The sequence below is a fragment of the Myotis lucifugus genome, unplaced genomic scaffold (genome assembly GCF_000147115.1).
Source record: "Myotis lucifugus unplaced genomic scaffold, Myoluc2.0 scaffold_350, whole genome shotgun sequence".
NCBI classification, from domain to species: domain Eukaryota; kingdom Metazoa; phylum Chordata; class Mammalia; order Chiroptera; family Vespertilionidae; genus Myotis; species Myotis lucifugus.
In genome coordinates this window covers 80,711-89,305 of record NW_005871398.1, presented here as the reverse complement: position 1 = coordinate 89,305, position 8,595 = coordinate 80,711, and the positions used below count along the sequence as shown (strand labels likewise).

The window sequence follows — 8,595 nt, the reverse complement described above, 5'->3', positions numbered from 1 at the left end:
CAAAAAAAATGTATGAAGGATCAATTAGACCTCTTTTGCCCATATTGCACCATCTCACATAGAACTAAATAATTACGTTAGAATGTTAGCTCGGTCGGGGCAGGGTCTTATCGACCTTCTTCATCATAGAACCCCCTTCACTTCGCAGAGAGTTTTGCATAAAGGTTGTGTTGAAAGAATACGGGGAATTAGAGCTGGAGTCTTATCCCATGAACCACATGAGCGTGACCCAGTGGCCACTGCACCAACCTCCACCACCACAGGCCATGGCTGGCTCCCTGACACTAGCTTAGGACACCTCACAAGCCAGAGGCACAGGAGGAGGGCAGTTTTCAGAGGAATATCCACTTTTCTGAGGAGAACCTGCTTCAAAAACTGCAGAAGGAGTTAAACATCAGGAAGAATGCTCTGATGGACCCACTGGTGTGGTAGAAGGACCTGTTCAGCCAACAGTGAAATCTGCCCCGCTGTGTCCACAATCGTTCCTGAGAGCTCAGAATTGGGAATGCGAGGGAGGGTGGCTCTAGTGTGCATCAAGTTCAGTCCTCATAGTTGTCTCTCTTCTCGGTTACAGAAGATGTCGACGCTGGTCCTGCACAAGCTTCTGAGGACCCTGCAAGCTGTGAGTTCTCTCCCTCTGGTCCCTGCCCTGGGGAGGGTCGAACAGCTGGGATGTCAGTGGAGGCTGGGGGAGGAATTCAGGGAGAGGGGACTGGGTCCTGATCTTGGTGGCAATAGAAGAGCATGGGTTGGGGTGGGACAGGTGTAGGGAAGAAACAGGAGAACTCATACAGGCAAGGTTGATGGGGAAAAGGCTTTTGTGAATAAAAGGGAGAAAACAATAAGGTAAAATAATAAGGGCAATGTCCCATGCAGTATGCAGACCTTTACCTGTAAACAGCTTTCGTGACTCCCAGCTCCTTTGCAAGGTGCCCGCTGTCTGGCCTCAGACCCCATTTCCAACTCTCTTTCCCATGTCTCTCTCTCATGTACCACCCATATCTGCTAAATTTAACTTCTTTGCATTCTGCCCACCTGCCCCACACATACCTTCCCCAGAGCTCTTGCTGACTCACTTCCTGCCCCCAAGGAAGCCCCTTTAGAACAACCTCCCTGCCAAAATCCTGCATTCAACACCCAGCTTCTCTCTCCCATGCTCCCTGATTGCCCCCACACTCCTCTCCCAATTCGTCCCCAGCCCTGCCCAGAACAAGTGCCCAGCCTGCCCATCTCCCAAGAGGCTCTGTCTTAGTCCATTCGGGCGGGCTGTTACAACAAGCAACCATAGACTGGCTTACATAGCAGGAAGGTATTTCCCATGGTCTTGGAGGCTACACGTCTGAGACCAGGGTGTCTGCATGGTCAGGTTCTGGTGAGGACCCACTTCCAGGATGAAGACTGCCAACTTTTCATCGTATCCTCACATGGTGGAAAGAAGGGGAGAGAGCTCTCTGTGGTCCCTTCCACAAGGGCACTAACATCATTCATGAGGGCTTCACCTCATGACATAATTACCTCCCCAAGGCCCCACCTCCTGATACCATTCTGTTGGAAGTTAAGATTTCACCAGATGCACTGGGGCAGGGCGGGGGGTGGGGTGTAAGAGACAAACACACTCATCTATAATGAGCACATAGTGTGTAGAAATCCCATTTCTCTCTTACAAGGGAGAGTTTATGCCATATCATTTCTGTATCCTGGCACCCAGCACATATTAGGTATCTGAGGCTCTGCCACCCATTCCTAAGGAAAAAAAACAACACCTGACTGCTAAAATCAACAAATCTGTGTGTTTGTAACTCCAGTGCAATCTGATGCACCCCAAGAGACAACCATAGCAGCCCAGACTTCGGCGGCAGCCCAGGAGCCAACCACCAAGCAAAGAAAAAATCTGGGTAAGTCTCTGTCTCTGTAACAGATACAACCCAAAGCCATCTCTGACAGCAGGTCTACATGATGTCTCTGTGCACAAAGACAAGCCCAGAAGAAGCAGACATTCATTCATTCACCTGAACACAACGCACAAATGAGGTGAACACTGCACCCAAACACAGAGTCTCTGCAATAGTAGATTTTGCTGCCTGCACTATACATGGTTTCCTATGAGAAAGAAGCTGGGCCCCTCAGCAAAACTTCTGCACTTTAGGAATTTATACAAGGATCATGGGGGAAGAGAGGATGAGGTGGGAACCCTCTTTAAATGACATGGCTTTTCTGCTGATATGATTCTTTTGCTCCAAAATTAGAATCCATTTATGAGAAAGAAGGGAAGAAAATAGAAGCATTCATTGAAAAAGCAGATTACCAGTGGTTCTTAATACGTGAAATTATAAAAGACAACCTTAAAAGTAAGTGCATCCTAAGGCAAAGCTTGTGGGAATGGGAGTATCCACCAGCCACCAGCCAACTTGGGAGGTGGGGAAGATCATGCCCACACCACCACCCTACACAGGAGATCTGGGACTACCTCAGCCCCTTTCCATTGAAATTTCCTTCATTTGTGCCTTCAAATGGCTCAAATTTCTCATCCACATAAAAAATGCATGGTTGTCTGATACCAGATGCCCCTGGGGTCCTACCCCCAACCTTCCACTGCAGAGCCTGCTTGCTCATTTCTCATCCTCTCACTCCTGCCCAGGTTGGGGGATAGGGCTCTTCCTTTGGCCTCCTGTGAATCTAACCTCCCTCCCTCTGACTTCTGGGTCAGGCCCTCAGGGGTGCAGTGAGGTTGGAAAGAAGATTGAGTGGAGGATGGAATAGGTGGGTGGTGCTTTTGACCTTTCAAGCCTCATTCTCATCTCTGCTTTCTTCCAGACCTACTGGGAAGGAAATGAATCTAAGATTTTTCCCTTGAGAAGCTGTAAAGAATGGGATCTGGGAACTTGACACCTTAAACATGTGTATGGCTCAGAGCAATTAAATTGAAAGCATTCAACTTGTTGTGTGCCTGTGTTCTATAGGGTGGACCTGAGGGGGAGGGAGAAAAGCCCTGCCTGGAGCCCATACCCTGAGCCGGGCACAGCCCACTTTCAGGACACTGCCTCTAACAAGCCCTTTTAGTCACACTGAGCCACAGCCACATGTGCTGGGCCTCCTGCTCCAAATGCCACTCGGTTCGGTCTGCCTCCTTCTTCTTCTTCTTCACACAGGGCTCCTAGTGACATTTGAGCAGTTCCAAAAATTAAATCAACCTCCAAAGAGCCAGGATTTGTCATCCTGAAAAGAGTCAAATCCTGAGTTATTGCTACAAAAGCCACTTCCTTGTGGCATTAGTAAAAAATGCATCCCTCCTGCCTTCCACTCACAATTTCCACATGGGGCCAGTTGATTTACTGAGCCTGGCTGGTGTGGCTCAGTGGGTTGGTCATCGTCCTGTGCACTGATGCGGGTGTGCAGGAGGCAGCCAACTGATGTGTCACTTTCACATTAATGTTTCTCCCTCCCCCTTCCTCTCTCTTTTTAAATCAACAAAAAAGTTGAGAGAGAGAGAGAGAGAGAGAAATTGGGACACAGACATACACAGAGGGAAGATTATGTAAGGACACACAAGGATAGATGACCATGTGACCAAGGAGGCAGGGACTGGTGTGATGCCAACAACAGGAACAAGAAGAGGTAGAGAAGGGTTCTTCCCTACAGGTTTCGGAAACAGCACGGCCCTGTTGACACGTTGATTTTGAACTTTTAGCCTTCAAAGCTAAGCGACAATAAATTTATGTTGTTTTGAGTCATCCAGATTATGGTAGGAAACTAACACACACCCCTATGCCCATATTCAACATTTCAGCTGGCTACTGGTTCTTCTTATAACTGGAAGGTCACAGCCTTTGGCCACCATCACCCATTTCCCCCACCTCCTAAGCCCTGGCATCCGCCAATCTACTTTGTTTCCATGAGTTTGGGTTTTTTAGATTCCACATATAAATGAGATCATAAAGTATTTGTCTTACTCTGAAGTATTTCTCTTAGCACAATATCCTCCAGCTCTACCCATGTTGTTGCAAATAGCAGAATTCCCCTTTTTCTCGTGGCTGAATAATAGTCCATTATATTGATATATATATGTCTTTAAGTTTTTACTGCACAGATCTCTTTGGTTAAATTTATTTCTCAGTATTTAATTTTATTTCAGTATGTTTTTTAATTTATCTTTATAATTGAAAGTATTACATCACTTCCACCCACCTCTCCATTCTCATCCTGTGAAATTAATGTGCTACCTCTTTACCAGATATATAACTCTTCAGAACCAAGTTTATATGTGATCCATCTCAATATCCTGATACTCAATGGATAATAAATAGATGCTTACTTCACAAATGGCTTGTGTATTTAAAGATGGAGATTCATGTAGGCACCATCCACTCAGGCCCATACCTGCGCACAACACTTCTCCCATCTTCCCCACTGACAGTACCCACCCAGGCTCTGGTGATATCTGCCTTCCAGCACTCCAACACACCCCAGGTCCTCCCCCTTCAAAGGAGAGAAAACTTTAACCATCTCACACCCAAATCTCTGTGCTTTGGAAGGTACAGTGACCATGACAAAGCCTGATAAAGGGGAAGCAGTTTCCCAGATACTGTTTCAGAGAAGAACCCAGGCCCAGTGAAATCTTTCATCTCTACAGACAACGGCAGCAGTTCAAAGGCCCTAGCAGACCAACAAGGAAAAAAGGCATAGGCAGCTTCCCCTTGTGGATGTTACTTTAACACCTTACCTTTGTTGGGGTGTGGGGAGCAGAAGGTGTTCCTTCTGACACAAACCACTCAGGACACATACAAACGTATCCGTGTCCAGCTAAAAGGCCAAGCATAGCTTTCCACCCCCCTTCCCACCTCTAATTTCATGAAATGACAAGAAATAATAAACAATTTTAAAAGGATTATTTCTGGGTTTGCAATTGTTTTCCTAAGTTCTAAGTTTATGGAGGTTTGATGTTCAGCTATGAGTGATATTCTAAATCATTGATTTTCAACTGGCATGCCACAAGAATTTTTAAAAAATGCGATACCTGACTATTTAGTCAGGAGCACTAACCTCTTTTCCCTTAAATTGTCAAATAAAAAAAAATAACAATGGCCAACACAACAACAGCCATCCAGTGTGAATGAATCAAAATATATCTCAAAAAATATATTTTTTGGTATGCTGCAGAATTTGAGTAATTAGTTTATATGTTCCACGAGCTGAAAATCACTCTTCTAAATAAATTATATACAAGTTAATAAGAGAAACACTCAATAACACAATTCCAAATATAAGAAGGAATAAAGATACATCCACCAACATCTTATCTCTGAAACCAATTGAATTGATTTACCACAAGAAAAATAAATACAGATTTATAAATTCCATTTTGAATGAAAATGGAGAGAACTTACAGACCCAAATAATACTTTTCTTTTTTAAAAAGTATTTTTTTATTGATTTCAGAGAGGAAGGGAGAGGAAGGGAGAAAAAGAAACATCAATGATGAGAGAGAATCATTGATTGGCCACCTCCTGCATACCCCACACTGGGGATGAAGCCTGCAACCCTGGCATGTGCTTTGACTTGGAATCAAACCATGACCTCCTGGTTCATAGGTCAATGCTCAACCACTGAGCCACACCAGCTGGGCCCAAATAGCACTTTCTATGAAGAACTTCTGCCAAGTCCAGTGAAACTGGAACCAAATTGAGGGAAGATGCTGACACAGTGTCCCATGATGACAGCTCATGGACAGAGCAGACAAATACAACTTCTCTAAAGTGCATGATATACTCAGAGGAACAAAATCAAAGACACCTTGTTTGTAACTAGATCCACCATATGTATGAGACTGCTCCTGAGAAAGAGAACTGCGCACCTAGAAAAGAAACGCAGAATTAAAGACATCGTTAAAGTGTTCCTGAAAAATAAAAGAAAATTTGAATCTGGCTGGGGCAAGGGGATAATGGGGAGTTGTTTGATGGATGAAGAGTTTCAGTTTTGCAAGTTGAAAAAAGTTCTGCAGATTGGTTATGCAACAACATAAATGTACTTAACACTATTGAACTGTACACTTAGAAATGGTTTAGATGGTAAATTCTATGTTATACGTATTTTACCACAAAAAAAAACAACTAAAATTAATAATAAAAGTGTGAGCCCTAGTCGGTTTGACTCAGTGGATAGAGCCTTGGCCTGGGGACTGAAGGGTCCCAGGTTTGATTCTGGTCAAGGGTACATGGCCGGTTGCAGGCTCAATCCCCAGTAGGGGGCATGCAGGAGGCAGCCAAGCAATGATTCTCATCAATGATGTTTCTATCTCTCTCTCCCTGTCCCTTCCTCTCTGAAATCAATAAAAATATTTTTAAATAAATAAATAAATATAAAATAAAATAAAATAAGGGAATCTACAGATTGAAAGGAAAAACAGATTCAAAAAGACAAATGCTGAGAACTGGCTTAATAATATTTCTTATATTCAAAATTAAAAAAAGAATCATTAGAAAGAGGGAAGGAAGATGGCGGCGTAGGGAGTGGACCTGTGCGTGCTGCTCTCTCACAGCATCATTGAAACTATCAACTATGAGGTAAACAACCGCCACTCAGAACCATGGGGAAGTTGGCCCAGTGGGAGATCTACAACTGGAAGAAAAGAAAGAAGCGCAGTGAGACTGAGTGGGAGCTACAGAGACACCAAAACTAGAGGTAAGCAGTCACACGCCACGAGGGCTGCAAATTGATTTGCAGCTTTTTACGAACCCTCGAATCCTCTGGGCTTGCTCGGGGCGGGTCTCTGAGGCCCCAGATCCCACAGGGAGAGGCGGCCACGGCCTTGCAGTGGTCGGAGAGCGAAGGAAGCTCTGACGCGCGGCTGCTCGCCGGCACTGAGGGACAAGAAGTCCTGGTGTCCCGGGGAGGCGAGGGGCGCGGAGACGCCGCCATCGCTATTTCCTCCGCGCAGGCGACTCCCTGTGACCCCGCCCTATCCTCCGGGCTGTGCCAGAGGCACAAGAGGGAATGACTGTGCTTTTACAAACTCTCAAATCCACAGAGCTGGTTCAGGCGGGTCTCTGAGGCCCCAGTCCCCAAGGCGAGAGACGGCACGGCCTTCCAACGGTCAGGAAGCGAGGGAGGCTCTGGCGCTCGGCTGCTCGCCGGGGACGCAAAGTCCTGGTGTCCTGGATAGGCAAGGGGCCACTGAGTCTCCGCCCCGGCGACTCCCTGTGACCCCGCCCTACGCAATTTACATTCCCATCTGGGCTGTGCCAGACTCACAAGTAGAAACGCCTTTGCTTTTGCAAACTTTCAAATCCACTGAGCTGGTTCAGGCGGGATCATGAGGCACCAGACCCTACGGGGAGAGGCAGCACGGCCTTGCAGCCATCAGAAAGCGAGGGAGACTCTGTTGCACAGCTGCTCGCCGGCACTGGGGGACACAAAGCCCTGGCAGAGATTCAAGGGGCCACGGAGACTCAGCCAGTGCTATTTGCTCCGCCATGGCGACTCCCTGAGACTCAGCCCTAATCAATTTACATCCCCATCCAAGCTGTGCCAGGTGCACAAAAAGACCCACCTGCACTTTTGCAGCCTACCCCAACAAATTGCAGACTTCAACTGCTCGCAGCCATGGGAGACACACTCAAGAAGCAGACCCAGGAGAACCAGGATGGCGGCATAAGGAAGAGACCTGTGCGTGCTACCTCACACAACAACATCGAAACTACCAAATATCAGACAAACACCTATCATACAGAACCATGGGAAAGTTGGCCCAGTGGAAGCTCTACAACTGGAAGGAGAGAAAGAACATTGAGACTGAGTAGGATGTGCAGAGGCACCAAGTACAGAGCCCATCCCAGCAGGCTGCCGATTTCAGCTCCTTGCATCTGGGAGGGACGCAATCGGGGGGTGGAGTCGGGTCCGGGGCAGGCCGGGGAACCACTGTACCAGCAAGCGCACAAACATGCCCACTGGTTCCAGTCTCTTGTGGGGCGCTGGGGGACAGCAGACAGGCAGTCTGTGCACTTGGTAAAGGGCAGGAGTGCTGGATGTTCAGCCACCAGGAACGCCTGGAGATTTTGTCTGGTGGGGAGCCGCCAGCAGGGGACAGAGGGCCAAACTTCCTGTTTCCCCTGTAAGGCTGGGATGGCCCCGGTGAGGTCGGGATGGCCCCGGTGAGGTTGAAACGGCCCCAGTATGGTAGGGACGACCCCGGTGAGGTTGAAACGGCCCCCGTAAGGTAGGGACGACCCCGGTGAGGTTGAAACGGCCCCCGTGAGGTAGGGACGACCCCAGTCAGGTCGAAACGGCCCCGGTGTGGTAGGGACGACCCCGGTGAGGTTGAAACGACCCCCGTGAGGTAGGGAGGACCCCGGTGAGGTTGAAACGGCCCCCGTGAGGTAGGGACGACCCCGCTGAGGTTGGAACGGCCCCCGTGAAGTAGGGACGACCCCGGTGAGGTTGAAACGGCCCCCGTGAAGTAGGGACGACCCCGGTGAGGTTGAAACGGCCCCCGTGAGGTAGGGACGACCCCGGTCAGGTCGAAACGGCCCTGGTTTGGTAGGGCCAACCCCGGTCAGGTCGAATCGGCCCGGTGTGGTAGGGACAACCCTGGTGAGGTTG

General features: G+C 48.0%; 1 long non-coding RNA gene across 1 annotated transcript in view; it reads left to right on the top strand.

The window, feature by feature from the left end:
- Positions 1-1,782: 1,782 nt before the first annotated feature.
- Positions 1,783-8,595, top strand: part of LOC106699258 — a 20,781-nt gene continuing 13,968 nt past the window's right edge. The window contains exon 1 of the long non-coding RNA XR_002832258.1: positions 1,783-1,895. This is a non-coding gene — a long non-coding RNA (uncharacterized LOC106699258). The remainder of the gene's footprint in view (positions 1,896-8,595) is intronic.